General features: G+C 43.5%; 1 protein-coding gene across 1 annotated transcript in view; it reads right to left on the minus strand.

Annotated features, from left to right (window-relative positions):
* The window catches only part of LOC146796348 (villin-1-like), a 289,009-nt gene that overhangs the window by 241,546 nt on the left and 31,976 nt on the right, over window positions 1-15,487 (minus strand). The window lies entirely within an intron of this gene.

Genomic DNA, 15,487 nt, shown 5'->3' on the forward strand with positions numbered 1-15,487 from the left:
TTCTCATCAATTTTAAATGGGATTGATCTTAATTTGTAGAGCACCTTAGGAAACATTGTCATTTTTATAACGTTAGCCCTCCCTATCAATGACAGCTGTAATGAATCCATTCGTCTTAGGTCTGTTTCCATAGATTTCATGAGAGGGGTGTAATTGTCGTCAATTATTTTACCTGGTTCTGCATTTATTGTTATACCTAGGTATATTACAGAACCTACATATCTTCCATCCACCTTGGCTATTTTTTTTGAGCATAATACCTGAGTTTTGTCAACATTTAATCGGTAGCCCGATACATCTCCAAACTGACCAGTTATGTTAACTACCTCCCTCATAGCTAGCTCTGGATCTTTTGTGATGACCGCTAAGTCATCCGCATAAGCGAGAATTTTAGTATGGAACCCATTTAATGTTACTGGTTTGATAATCGCACTATTCATTAATTGTGTAATTAAGGGATCTATATAAAGTGCGAACAAAATTGGAGAGCATGGACAGCCCTGTCTAGTACCCCTTGTTATACTGATCTTATCTGATCTTTCCCCCATTGATTGAATTTTGGCCGTGGGTGATGAATACATAGCACGAATAGCTTGACAAATTCTAGGGCCAAATCCCCTTGCTTCCATAACCTTCCATAAAAAGCTCCATCTGACGCGATCGAATGCCTTCTCTGCATCGAGAAGGATCATTGCGACCCTCTCTCCCCTAGCAGCACCAATGTCAAATAATGTAATAGCTCTCCTAATGTGATTTGTAGTTCCTCTTCCTGGGATAAATCCATGCTGCCAGGGGGAGACCAGGGACGCAATAACCCTCCCGATACGAGCAGCCATAATTTTGGCATATAGCTTATTATCGCTGTTGATTAGTGATATCGGCCTGTAGGAGCCCGGATTAGTCTTTGATTTCCCTTTTTTATGAAAGATTACTATATTAGTTTCTTGCCAAGACTCTGGTATTATTCCGGTATTCATAACCCCATTAAAAAGATCAAGGAGCAATGGTGTTATTTCCTCCCTTAGGCTTTTATATACCTCTAACGGTATGGCGTCTGGGCCCGCAGCTTTTCCACTTGCAAGATCTTGCAGAGCTTCCGATATCTCCGTCAATGTAATATCCTGTTCCAATGATATAATCTGGCCTGAATTTAGCTTGCTGCCCATGTCTAACCAGCTTATATTCGTGTGCCCTCCAGCAGCTTCCTCCTGATATAGTTCTTGATAGAATTTCCTAAACCCCTCCAAAATTTCACCTGGCTTATTGTAGGTTTGGCCCTGATATTCAATTTGTGAAATTGTGTTTTTACTTGCAACCTGCCTTATTCTCAGGGCAAGAGCTCTGCCTGCTTGCTCGCCGGTTTCATAAAGACATAATCTCTGTGCCTGATAGTATGCTGCCGCCTTTTTTGCTAATTGTTTCTGGATCTCAGCTTTTATGGAATTTACTTTATGTAGACTCTCAACAGATTGTTTGCCAGTAATTAAATCTTGTCTATGTTGTGTCTCTGCCTCGCTTAATTTCCCCATCCATGTTTCCCTTTCACTTTTAGCCTTTTTCCATAGATTGGTGGTATAGCTTATAGTTTATCCTCTTATTCCTGCCTTAAAGCTATCCCACACCACTCCCCGTGATGTGCTATACCTATTGGCGTCGAAAAAGGACTGGGACCATTTTTTCATACGAGTAATGTAGTCGACATCCGCTAACAATTTTTTGTCAAATGTCCAAGGTCTAGGGACCTTGAATGATCTATTAATGATCATATTTAGGACTAGGGGGTTATGATCTGACATGATTTTGGGAAGCTTGTTCATTTGAACACTCTTAAGTAGGGTATTCGGGATCATAAAGTAATCTAATTTCGAGTATTTATTATAAGGATGTGAGTAATACGTGAACCCTGGATCTCCGGTCGATAAGTTTCCCCACACATCATATAAGCCATGTGACTCCATCATTGAGATAATTGCTCTAAACACCCTTGGCTTCCTGCCTATGTATGCACTACCATCCGTGAAGTTCGCAGAAATGTTAAAATCTCCACATAGTACTATATTGGTATGCCAATCGATTAGTTCGTTTTCTATATGGCTAAAAACTTGTGGCTCATCTGTGTTAGATCCATATACTGTGCAAATAGTGAAACCTAAATTCATTTCGCATATTGCCCATCTTCCTAGTGAATCTGCCTTACACCTTTTGGCCCCCCCTAGCCCCACTTTGCCAATTATAGCTACGCCTCTTATCATAGAAGTCTGGGATGAACATGACAACAATTCATAACCTTTAAAATTCAACCAGTGTTTTTTGCTCCACGGTAAGTGCGTCTCTTGTAGGCATATTAAATCTAAATTTATCATGTTTAGATACTGTTCAAACTTCCCCCTCTTTTTCCAGTTATTTAATCCTCCTATATTAAGAGATCCAATACTAAGTTTAGACATTGTCAATTTTTAAGTACTTCCATAGCATCAGCCTGTTCGGATACCTGAATTCGTTATAAGAACCCATCATTTGTTTCAAATTTCCTCCTTCATACACAATCCCTTTAGCAGTACGGCCTCTCTTTGGTTTTTTATTTTCTCCCCCCAAATCCACCATCCAACCCCCTTTCCCCCCCTCCCATCCCCCCCCTCTTACCACCCCCCCTCCTGCCACCCTTCGAGGCATCCTGGGTTTACACTCACCCAGCTGTTGATGGCCGTGTGATCCACCTGCCTGAGCCTCCTACCTGGCCTGTTACTATATAATCACGCTAAGTGTCAGCCTTACATCCGATAACAGAAGTTAATAGTTGATCGACAATAAATGTCTCCTTCTGTTCAGTTACAAATGTTTTACTTCATGCTTGCTTGAACCTCCTTAAGATAGACCTCCGCCTGTATCTCACTTGTGAAGCTCCTTGTTATGCCTTTGTATACTATTTTTAATCGTGCCGGATTTTGCAGATAGACTTTTGCTCCGAGTTTTTCAAAGGGGGCGAACAGCTGTCTCATTCGCCATCGTCTTTCGACTGTTGCATGTGCAAAGTCCGGTCTTACGAAAAACTTAAAGCCCCTATATTCTCTTTGAGCCGTCGGCCTAGCCAGATCGTATATAATGTCACGCACCACAAAGTTTCCAAAGTTGACTAGGAAAACTCTCGGATATTTAATTGATTTCTCTGCCCGTTTTGATGTTGTAAGTGGAAAACGATGTGCTCGGCATACTTCTTTATTCATTTCCCAGGAGTTAAGCTCCGGGAAAGTGGATTTCAGTAAATTGATCATAAAATTTCTTGGATCACTAGCTTCCGAGCCCTCGGGGATCCCAAGAAATCGAAGATTGTTTCTTCTTGTTCTATTTTCTTGGTCTTCGACCTTTATCATTAGGTCTTTGATTATACCCTCGTGCTCCTTGGCTTGGAGTTGTAATTTGCCAACATCTGATTCCAGGTTTTCTGCTCGAACTTCTACCGAGCACATTCTATCGGAAATTTCCTGACATGTATTGCCAACTTTATTAATAGCACCTTCCAATTTTTGAATAGCGACATGGTTTCTTTGGCTATCTTTCTTTACATCTTGATGAAAATTTTTAATTGATTCGAAAACTTCACTCAATGTAGGTTCTCTATGCTTCAACTGCTCATCGTCATCCGGATTGTTAAGAGAAATATTCTTATTTCTTTCAGATTCTGCATTAGTTTTGCGATGAGGACTTTTTCGTGACAATTTGGTTCTTGCTGTTTTTTGTTCTGGATTGCTCCCAGGATCTGTTGTTTCATCCTGAGTTATATTTAGGTGCCTTTTGGGTTTGCTTCTTTTTCTCCCGGATTTCTTTGTTAGTATATAGTCGCAAAGTAGAGTATTTTTAAATCCGTTTTCTGTTGGTAAAAGTATTTTTTTTATCCTGTTCCTCCTGTCTAAAATTCTTGCCATGATCGGTCTCTTCACTGGATTTACTGGATACGCTATATTCACTGGAAATTGATATTCCTGTCTCATAGATCTCTGATTCAGAACCATCGGAAACTTCTGCCGAGGCATTCTCCTTCGTAGGTTGGTTTATATTCGAGAGTTCTGCTGTAGTGCTGTCTTTCCCCTTCCGCATAATTCGCTGTTCAAGATGTTCTGCCGGGACTAAAACTTCTTCTACAGCAGTCGTGGTCCTATTTTTTAATTCTTGTTGATCCATTGTGGTTGATACAGTTTCATTATAGGGTTCTTTCTGCTGTCTTTCTTTAATAGCGGGGCTAAATATATTCGAAATTCTGGGTTGGGAGCCTATTAAATGCCCCGTTGTATTAGCCACAGCTTTTAATTTTTTAATCGTCTGTAGTCTTTTAGCCTTTTTCTCCAATAGGTCAAGATTCTCCCTACTTGTCATTTCTTTTTCCTTTTCTCTCTCTTTTGCTCTCTGATTTTCCTTAGCATTCTTTTTTAGTTTCTCAGCTTCCTTATTCCGTTTATGTTCAATCTGATCAGTCTGACCAGTCTCGATGTTTCTCTCTTTTCCATCAGAGTTGATGTCCTTCGTTTTGCCCTCGTCATTATTTTTGCCGTTTTTTTCCATTGCTTTGTAACCCCTAGTTTCGGGTCGTCTTTGTCTTCCTTTTGACTTCTGAGATCCTTGTGAATTAAGGATCTCTTCAGTATTTCCTCCATCGTGGTCCTCCGAATCCTCTATAGTCTCTTCTCTTTCATAATTTTCTTGTACTTCCAGTTTCTCTTGAACGGCCTCTACTTGTAGCTGAGTCTGAGCCTTTGCTTTAGCTTTTGTATCGGTTGTATCAGTTGCATTGTTTATTGTACCGTTCTTTATCCTAGACTGATACTGATACTGATTTTGAGTTTGAGTTTGAGTTTGAGTCTGATTTTGAGTTTCTTCTTGCGAAACAGAGTCACTGGTTATATCATTGATTTTCTCTTTATCTTTTCCCACATCTTTCTCCATGATTGTATTCAAAATTTGTATGGTGATCTCCGTTATATTTCCTGATAGCACTGCGTTGTCTCTGGCTCCTCTAGCCCCAGGACCTCCACCTTTAAATCTTAACGCTGTTTTAAATAGCCTTGGGAGTCCAGCATGTACCCTTCTCGCCCGAGGAAATTTAATGGCAAGGCCTGTGTTTTTCGCCTGCTGTCGGTGAAAATAGGCCAGCTGAAAGTTTAGGCCAATCAGAAGAGAGCCCATATATTCAGCTCCCTTTATTCCTTTATTCCTTTGTTCTTTTATTCCTTTGTTCCTTTGTTCCTTTATTCCTTGTTCCTATCTCTCCAGGTATATAGGTAGTATCGTATTGCTGTGCTGTGCTGTATGCTATATATATATATGTGCTGTATATATTTATTTTCTTTCCCTCGCTTTTTCCAGCTTTTCCAGCTTTTCCTTACTTGCTTCTCTTTATTTCTTTAATTCTCTTTTTATCTTTATTATTTCCCCCCCCTCTCGTACTGGATTGATTGATTCGAACGTCTTCTTGACGAAGGCCCTGTCACCCAGTCTGACGTGACCACACGTGACCTCTCGCCTACAAATCCCTCCGCAGCCGTGTCTGCAGATGACAGGCGATGTCAGCCAGCCAGCAGCGCCAGAAGCCAGCGGTCGATGATCAGCGTAGAACACGGAGCAGAGAGCAAAGAACACAGAATTTGACGAGAGATTGACGAGGGGGGCAGAAAGGCGGAGAAGCAAAAGCAGAAGCCGTTAACAAAAGCCGAGGCCGAGGCCACAGCAGAAATCACGTAGGTGGAAAGTTTCAATCGCGCCCTGGCTTCGCGTTAATCCTATCCTATCACGCCTCGTTTTCCGTAGATGGACAGTGCGTGCACCGAAGCGGTAAGTCCAGGATCTGGGGGGGGGTAGCTGGCAGCTATAGCTATAGTGAAAAATAACGGGAGAGATGGAAGTCGATAGAAGATGAATACGCAGTCAATAGGGGTTAAGGGGAGCTTTTGTGCTTAGACCGCACATTCACGCTTTTTTTTTTTTCATTTTTCCATTATGTGGCAGACAGACAGACAGACCAGAAGTCCAAAAGACCAAAAAGTCTATAACACACAGTTGTTTCAGCTTTTCATGTTCGTATTCGTCAGTTCAAGTACGGCAGTTTATCAATCCCGATGTGAGATGCACAACAGAAGAGTGTTGCAAAAAACAAAAGTAGCCGCTTAGATTAACTTATCTCCTTTCACCTTTCACTCCCTCTTGTCGTGCCGCGATCGCCATAGCTAGACACTGTCCGCTTTCCGCTGTCAGCAGTCAAGTCCTAGGATCCAGCAGCTGAGTGAAAATCCGACGAAGGTAGAAAGTAGTAGAAAGTAGTAATTTAGAGTTTTTTTCTCAGGTTGGCAGCCAGCGTATCATGCAGTGTCATGGTCCAAGTCCAGGTCCAGGTCTCAGGAGCAGGCTCTGCAACGTCCTCTCACTCGATCGCCATCTTGCCTCAATTTCAAGCCGTCTTTCAAAAGAAGCAGGAGCCAAACTCCTCCCGCCTTGACATATGGTCATCATGAATACACAGGCAAATGTGCCAGCACCCTGGATCTGATCCAATGAGACACCTATAGAAAGTGGTTTCACTTAACTAAGAGCTCTTCGAGAGCTCAAGCATGTCTTGAATTTGGCCTCCTCAGGCAGGAGCTGGCGTGCAAAGCTGATTTTTATGAAGTATTGCCATTTAATAATTAATTCCAAGACAGGCAGCCTGAAAAATGTCTCCAAGCCAATCATTGACAGGGATCCTGATAACAATAATCTATAGTCTTGTTACTTGCCGGAAGTGATAAAAGCCCTGGATAGGAGTGGTGTCTGAGACAGCCAGTAATCAAGAATCTCCTTAAACTCTGCAGTTAAATAGCAAATTACCCTACGGTAATTGTATGAACAATGTGCTCACCTCTGCCTTCATTTACTACATTGTCTATTATACCTGTATGTATAATGCGACAACTGTATGACAGAAAATGTAATAAAAATATATATTTTAAATAGCAAATAACCCTCTTGATTAGTGCTGAAGGTATGTTATCCTGTGGTGGGAGAGCATCAAGAAGCGCTATCACTCTCCTCCTGAAACCACCCATCCTTACAAAAAAAGAGAACCGCTCTCCGGGCCTTCTCCGGTGCTGCTCCAAGGATTTGGAAGTCTCTTCCACCGGAAGTTCGCAGAATCTCTTCAACAACCGTTTTCAAAATTGAAGCCAAAAGTTTCCTAATGAACACATTTTTACCTTAATTTGGGCTTGGATCACTTGCTCGAAACCTCTGTTCCTACAACCATTGTACCCGCATGTGAGGCTGCTCGTTCTTTACTGCTTTTTTTGTCCCCCTTCGTAGCCTGTTATATTCAGGTTTTTCATATTATTGTCTGTGATTTACTTGTCTGGGAAACATGCGAGTATTCCTGTTATGTATTCATACATGTTGTTGATACTGGGTCTATGCTCTTTTTTCTGCATTGTATACCCCCTTTCTTAGACTGTTACATACTCTTTTATTGTACTATTCTCCTTGTGTCATTTGTCTGGAAATTATGCATTTATTTGTCTGGGATATATGCGATTATTCCTGTTGTATATTCTTACTTGTGGTCAATACTGGATTTATGTCCTTCCTCCCTACCTTTGTAAAGCGCTCTGATATCCCTCAGGATCTTGTTCGCGCTATATAAAACTTTATAAATAAAATAAAATACAAAATAAAGAAGTAATACTATCGGAAATTGTACCACATTTTGCAACATAATTTGCCTTTTCTTGTTGCATAATTTATCAACCCTGCTGCATAATTTGGGGCCCCCCTGATGCATAATTCCAGTGGCTCTGTGTATAAGGCAATTAATGGAGTTAAAATATAACAAGCATTGGCATAGCCAATAGGTCTCACCTTTGGGACCTTATAAGTATTTAGCCATGCAACAGTTGATGTTGCACCAAGGATATTGTGCTGCATAACTAAATACTTATAAGGTCCCAAAAGCGAGACCTATTGGCTATGCCAATGCTTGTTTCCTTTTTCGGTGTCTGCTTGGCTTTCTCTTGCTACTTTCCCCTTCACACTGTTTTTCCCATTTTCTCACTCTCCCCTCCTTCTTTCCTATTCTTTCACTCAGTTCCCTCCATCTCTCCATCGCGAACGTGTATAAAGTGCTAAATCAGTGCAACTGAAACGTTACAAACTTCTTTGCGCTGCCACAGGGACTCACTGGCATACGAGGGGCAGGCAAAGTGCGTCCAAGACAATTTTCACACATACTCAGTGGACCCAGAGTGGAAATAAAGCAAGAAAGGCTGCTGATGGCCCAACAACTGCAAACAAATCGAAAACTGAATCGGAAACAAGCATCTTAGGACCGGTTTCGGGGTTTCACCCCTCTTCAGCCAGGATAGCTTGATTACAGTGGAACAGTGAGCCCAGGACTCACGTCTGAGCATGCCTGGCGCACTAAGGACGAGAAAATAAAAGACGTGAGTCCTGGGCTCACTGTGCCACTGGAATCAAGCTATCCTGGCTGAAGAGGGGTGAAACCCCGAAACCGGTCCTAGGATGCTTGTTTCCGGTCCAGGGAGGACCTGGCTTGGCAGTTCAGGCTGGACTGTTCCCATGAGGCACAGGGTCAAGACTGATTTGCATAAAGCCAGGTCTAAACTGGGGTGGCATGGTGAGCAAAAGAATTATGGATTTAACCCAGATCTCTTGACTGGGGGTGAATGTTTTGATTTGTTCTGCATTCCGTCCATCAATTGTGTGTCTTTTTGCTTTCTCGCCCTAAGTGCGCCAGGTATGCTCAGAGGTGAGTCCTGGGCTCACTGTGCCACTGGAATCAAGCTATCCTGGCTGAAGAGGGGTGAAACCCAGAAACCGGTCCTAGGATGCTTGTTTCTGGTCCAGGGAGGACCTGGCTTGGCAGTTCGGTCTGGACTGTTCCCATGGGGGACAGGGTCAAGGCTGATTTGCATATGGCCAGGTCTAAACTAGGGTGGCATGGTGAGCAAAAAGAATGATGGATTTAACCCAGATCTCTTGACTGGCGGTGAATGTTTTGATTTGTTCTGCATTCCGTCCATCAATTGTGTTTCTTTTGCTTTCTCGCCCTAAGTGCGCCAGGCATGCTCAGACGTGAGTCCTGGGCTCACTGTGCCACTGGAATCAAGCTATCCTGGCTGATTAAATGTTAAGGCACCAGTTTTGTTTATACTCCTCAACTTGATATGCTACATTAGCGTTATCCTCCTGTTCCACACTATGCATTTATTTGTTCTATCGCCGTAATCCCGTTTGTTGCATTTCTACGCTATGTATTATAACCCTCGCTATGCCTTCTCCTGCTTCTCTCAACCTTCCTTTCCTCCGTACCACGCTTGTCGTCTTTTCTTCCACCTGCACTCCAAAGCACTGCCCTACTTCCTGATGCTGGATTCCGCAATACTGCCCAATACTCTTCATTAGAAACACCTCATCTGCTCCTCCTTTCAGCCCAGAACAGCATCATCCTTATTGGCCCTTTTCAGTGTTTCTCCCTCCAATGACTCGTCCTCATTTCACCCACCTGTCTTCCTTCATAGTATGATTTTTGTTGCCTCCTACTAAATGCCTCTATCCTCTGTAGTATCGTTTAATGTCAGCCTCCGGTCATCTCTTCATGGATTCCCTTTTCAGGCTGCCACTCTATTAGCAGGAGCACAAAAACATCAATGGGCAAGGTCTGAACCCGCGGTCACACTGCACTCATAATAGATTTTTAGGCTATGTCAGCCACTTTGAAGCCTTGGCCAGAGGCTCTACGTGAAACAAAGTGAAGAATTTCACACGCAGCGCAGCACTGCTGGCGGTGGAGGGAGAAAGGGGGAGGGTTTGCGTTGCACGGGCAGTTCCCAGAAGCAAAGGCACAGCAAAGGGGGAACTAGGCTTCTGTAACCTAACCTGATCACAGGATGTGACATTACTGTAAGACCTGATAGCACACTGCAGCGCCAATGAAAGGCTGGTGTGTGGGTCATGGGAGACCCAGCTACATTTCAGTCAGCCCCTCTGTAAGGCCAGGTGATTGGACATTAATTTACATCAGGATGCGGGATGTTGTAGCATGAAAAAGGGTAAAGTAACTTCTATTTGCCTTGAATATTAGGGACTATCAAACCTAAACTGATAACATGTACCAAGTTTGCACCTGAAAGGCCAATGAGGTGAGGAAAAGAGGCTCACTTCCGGTAGGCTGATTGCATCCCCCACAGTCTACCACGTCACGCTCACCTCAGAAAGGCTGACTGGGGACAGACACTCGTGTGGCAGACTCGCTTGTGTGAGGCCAGCATGGCTAAGGCCGAGTCAGAAGGGTTTCCTAAGTCACTAGAGGCCATTCCACATCTGCTCAAAGCGGATCCGAGACGGTTCTGGACCGGCTGTCATGGCCGGACAGGCCAAGGCGTGGGAATGGAGGGACCGGAAGCACGCGGTTTTGGTAGGAGCAGTCTTCGGCCCCACACTGCACATCCTACAAGATGCGCATGAACGATAGCTTTGGCAGGAAGCCATCCGTCAGCGCTATATTTAGAGACAGGGCTGTAGTTTTCAATAGGGTATGTAGGGTTGATGGGTCCACTGAAATAAAATAATATATAGTTTTTTTAAGTACCAAACCGGGCATTGGGAGACAAGTTTCCCTGTTTTCATTAGGACCCATGGAACCCTTGGCCCTCCGCTGTCGAGAGGATTGGGAATTTCCCCCCACAAGGAAAATGTCATCAGTGGGAGTTGTCAGCTCTCAAAACTCTGGTGTGTGATTCGACCAAAGCACTACTGTTATTAGTTGGTTTCCAGCCACATCTTAATAGCATTGCTAATAATAATTGCCACTGGAAATATGAGGCAGGGGAGGAACAAATTATGCAGTAAGTGAGACGAAATTGCACAGCAAGAGAAAGCAAATTTTGCGGAGTAATGTGGCACATATAGGACCTGATTACGATGGCGGTCGGACAAGCGTCTGACCGACATAATTTCAGGCTCGAGACGGTCCGAACAAGCACATCCACACCCAGCACACAGATACGCGGAAGCACTTTCATTTTACTGAGACGGGTGCGCGGTCTCTGCCTACACGTAGTACATGTGAAGGCAAGCTTTACAAAGTGCATGCAGGCTTCGGTAGTTTTGTGTATGCAGCTCTAGCTTCAAGCCTTCAACTAAAGCAAGGAATCCCAGAACATGCACGGACCAAAAGGGGCGTGGCCTGACAAACAAACAAGCAGTGCTGCGAGACCTAACAAGGCAGAGCAACACGGTCCCGAAAGTGAAAGAGGACCGCGCTGCAGCCGATCTCTTGTCTTTATGGGGCCATATGTTTGAAACACATGGCCCCATAAAGATAAGAAAAGCCTTTACTACAAACGTAATGCAACCGAGCCAGTCCAACTGGGACGGCTCTAAAAGAGAAAAGTGTACGTCACTAGACGCTCTTTTCCAATGGCTGGCCACCGTTTAGCATAAACGGTGACGCCAGCCAATGGAAAAGAGGGGCGGGGCTTAAAGCCCACTAGAGAAATCTACCCTAACTCATTAAATCTCGCCAGCGAGACTGCGCATGTCTGCGCAGTCTACGCCAGGCGAGACCTAAAAAGAATGGTCACTCAACAATTTAACATGATGTAGTGGACAGCATCTGTGGGTTCACTTTTAGGTCTCGATGAAGGACATCTGTACCTGTTTTCGGTCAACAAACCTGTTGTATCTAATCATTTGACTTACAGTTATATTTGGCTTTGGGCCAGCCCACTTCAAACCATTTGCTTTGTCTATGGTTTCTCTTTCAGACATTAGCTTGAGACATTTACATTTACATCCTAGGTCAGCCCACAGGCAACTGACTTTTTCACCTCATTCTATCAGCTGTTTCTGTGTCCTTCTACCTCCTGTGTGTCCCTTGCATTTCGGCACAAGAGTGACTATTTCCTCTCTTTCCATTCCCTCTCTCATTGGTGCCTGGTGCTCTTTCTGCCACCACCGAACTCTCCCTCTAGCCTTGCTTCACTCTGTCTCCCTGCCACCCCTTGCACTCTTTGCCCGTTTTACTACTCCTTGCTCAAGTGGTGCCCTTCATTCCTTCTCCCCGTCTGCTGATTATGCTCCACACCCGCCTAAATCCACTTTGCCAATGCTTGTTTAATTACACTGGTAGAGTCAATATCAGCAGGTGGCCATCTTTGCTTTGTTTTTTGTTCATGAAAACCATTCAGAGATGGCGGCTGTTACGAGCGCATGGGCGGCCATATTTGTAAGCTTTATGCTAAGATCTTTCAATAGTTTGTCCTCATATTAAGCGTGTACTGGTTTTGTTTATGATTTGTGACACGTGTACCCCAGAATCCAAAATTGTTGGTTTCTCGTTTGATCCCTTGATTTTGAAGGTTATAGCCTTCTTATCCTTTTAGCTTGCCCAGAGGAAATAATTTGGATTTGACTCAATTAATGATTAGGCCTGAGACTTCCCCAAACGTTTCAAGTTTTAGCAGAAGAGAAACCGAATGCTCTTGGTCTACCTGAAAGGTGTGAATTTGCTAATAGCACTAGCTGACCCTATACATACAAACTTCAAACCACCCAAATGCCTCCAAGTTTGTTATCCATAAAAATATGCTATTTCTTTTATCAAGGTTTATAGAAGGCCTTGGTAAATTACCAAAGATTTCCTTATTATCAGTTTCGAGATTGGCCTTGAAAATCAGATAACTAATGGAAAGTCACTGGTCAAATCGGGCTTCAGAATCTCACCACAAACTTATAGCAGAATTTAGTGCATCATTAACGAGATTCGAGCATTTTTAAAGCAATGCACCAGAGTAACGTGACGTACAGGTGTCTACATATTATGTTTGCTTTTCATTGTTAAAAGCTTAGACAGGTTAGTAACACCTTCAAACGAACCCCATGCATGTCACGGAATGAAAATAGAGCATTCATCTCGGATATAAAAAAGAAGAAAACGATTCTCATCTAGTGGCTGAGATTGCACAACGTAAAACCAGAAGAACCGGTATTCCCGGCTTCCCTGCTTAGCCAAATTGTGTGATCCTAGGCAAATATTTTATTTCACTGTGCCTCCTTTTTCTTCATTGTTGTCTTGGAGAACCACGAAATACCTGAGTTCCGTTTCAGGTTGGAGGCTGTACAAAAACCTCACTTGCAGGGCTTTAAGTGGATGGGGTCCAGCTGGGTCCTGAGTTCCGGCAGTAATTAAACAGAGGGATTGAAACAGGTCTCCTTTGGCCACTATATTAAGCCTCTTAATTACTGCGGTGAGAAAAAGATAGGGCCCGTTCTGGGACATCCAATCGGGTGGGAAGATAATAATGAATTTGTGAAAAAAAAATTCCGCCCTGGTCACCAGATCAGAAAATTTGGAGAAAAGGGCAACTGGAGTAATTGAAGTGGAGTGTAGGGTTTTTGTTTTGTATGATTCCTTCTCCTACGTGTTACAGCAGGACTGGTACTGAGTGGAAAGAGCAAATGTAAATCTGCCTTTTAGCTCAAAAGGAGAAAGGCTGCTTGAAGTCAATGGGAGTCCAACCGAAAGGTGTTCGGACAAATTGTATTCGTTCGTTCGGACTCCCCGCATCTGATTCGTCCGGAAACCCATCCAAAACTGAGTCGGTCGGAATGCTTTACGACTGACATCGTAATGAGGGCCCTAGTTAATAGCTACTTCATGCAACAGAGTAATAGGTCTGGTGAAAGTTCCTTGCGATAAAAATATAATGCCTTTAATTAGCTCACAGAAATTTAAATGCACCTGTAAAGTGTTTTGCAGCTTTCTGTAAATAAATATGCTGCTGCTTATTACAGTTACAGTTTGTTGAGTAGGACTTGAAATTGTGAGGAATAGAATTCTACACTCACATTATTTAGGCCACACCCTTATTTATAAAGGCCCCGCCCTTTTTAAAGCACTCTTTCCGATGCCTGTGTCCACGTCCCTATTAATAGAGACGCCCCCCACTTTTGTCATCTCACGTAAAGCCCTGCTCTCTTGTATTTTATTTATTAGAGTATAATGTTGCTCCCTATATGATAGGAATCTAGCCCACAAACAGGGTGTACATGTCAACTGCCTTGCCTCTTAGATCACTAATGACATCGTCGTCAGGGCGGGGGTATGGTATTATGGTTTCTAAGTTCAGCTTGAAAAACTATCACTTTTAATAAATGCCTCTCCATGTAGTTATATAATCTGATGTACTAAGGTGAAAAACTTTAGCAAGTTAAAGAAATACACTCTGGATTGGAACATGGAAATTTCTTTCAAATTCTACCCGGCATTCGATCCGATCTCCCTCGGCCTTCTTTTGGAGCGTTTGCTGGAGGCCGGTGTCAGAGGTAGCCCATGGGAATGGATCAAACACTTCCTATAGAATAGATAATTACCGGTTCTACATGGTCCCTTTAAGTCTGAAATACGCCCTCTGGCTCAGGGGGTACCACAGGGTTCTACCCTCAGTCCAACACTATTCAATGAGTATATGCGCCCACTGGCAGATGTTGTAGTGAAACATGGGGTGAAACTGGTGTCATATGCTGATGACACTAAGCTGAGTCTCACATTGGAGCAAAAGGATATAGAGGCGGCACAGAAATTCAAAGCCTGCCTGAGCGATTTGCCTAACTGGATGAAGTTCAGTTGCCTGCAATTAAATGCAGGCAAAACTGAGGTCATGGTAATAGGTAAACAGCCCTCCAACTGGTCCCACATGTAGTGGCCAGAAGAACTAGGACCAACCCCAGCTCCCAAACAAAAGATTACAAATTTGGGAGTCGGGCTTGACAACACCTTATCTTTTACAGAACAGATTTCTGCTCTGGCAGGCATGTGCTTTGGCATTCTAAGAATGCTATGCAAAATCCTAGACATTCTACCACTTGATGCCAAAAAGACCATTGTACAGGCCCTGGTTACATCCCGTCTGGATTATTGCAACATCCTCTATTTAGGGGCTACAAAAAGTAACTTGAATATGCTACAGAAAGTCCAAAATGCAGCTGCCCGGATGATACTCAACATCTTGAAGCGTACCCCGGTGTGAGCGGCCTTTACCAATAAAGGCCAGAGTTACTTTTAAAGCCCTCTGTTTCTGCCATAGGATTGTCAATGAGAAAGGACTTAGATACCTGCGCCCCCTACTTACTCCTTACAGACCTATTCAGAATCTTAGATCCGCGGGCACTGCTATGCTGGTAGCGCCAAAGGTTAAAAAGGCACGTTTGGGAGGCAGATCCTTTAGCTTTCTATCAGCTAAAGCCTGGAATAAACTGCCTTTGGAATTGAGGATGCAGCCATCGGAAGCGATGCTTCGTAGAAAACCTAAGACTTGTTTTTTTCAGTCATCCCCACGGGACTGGCGTTAATTGCTGCTGTTGCAGATATGCCTTCTGTGCTAGGACCAGAGGGTTCTATCGGCGGATAGGGCTCGGCTGTTTAGGGAGTGAGATGTTTTAGCGCAGGGACACT

The sequence above is a fragment of the Triturus cristatus genome, chromosome 10 (assembly GCF_964204655.1).
Source record: "Triturus cristatus chromosome 10, aTriCri1.1, whole genome shotgun sequence".
NCBI classification, from domain to species: domain Eukaryota; kingdom Metazoa; phylum Chordata; class Amphibia; order Caudata; family Salamandridae; genus Triturus; species Triturus cristatus.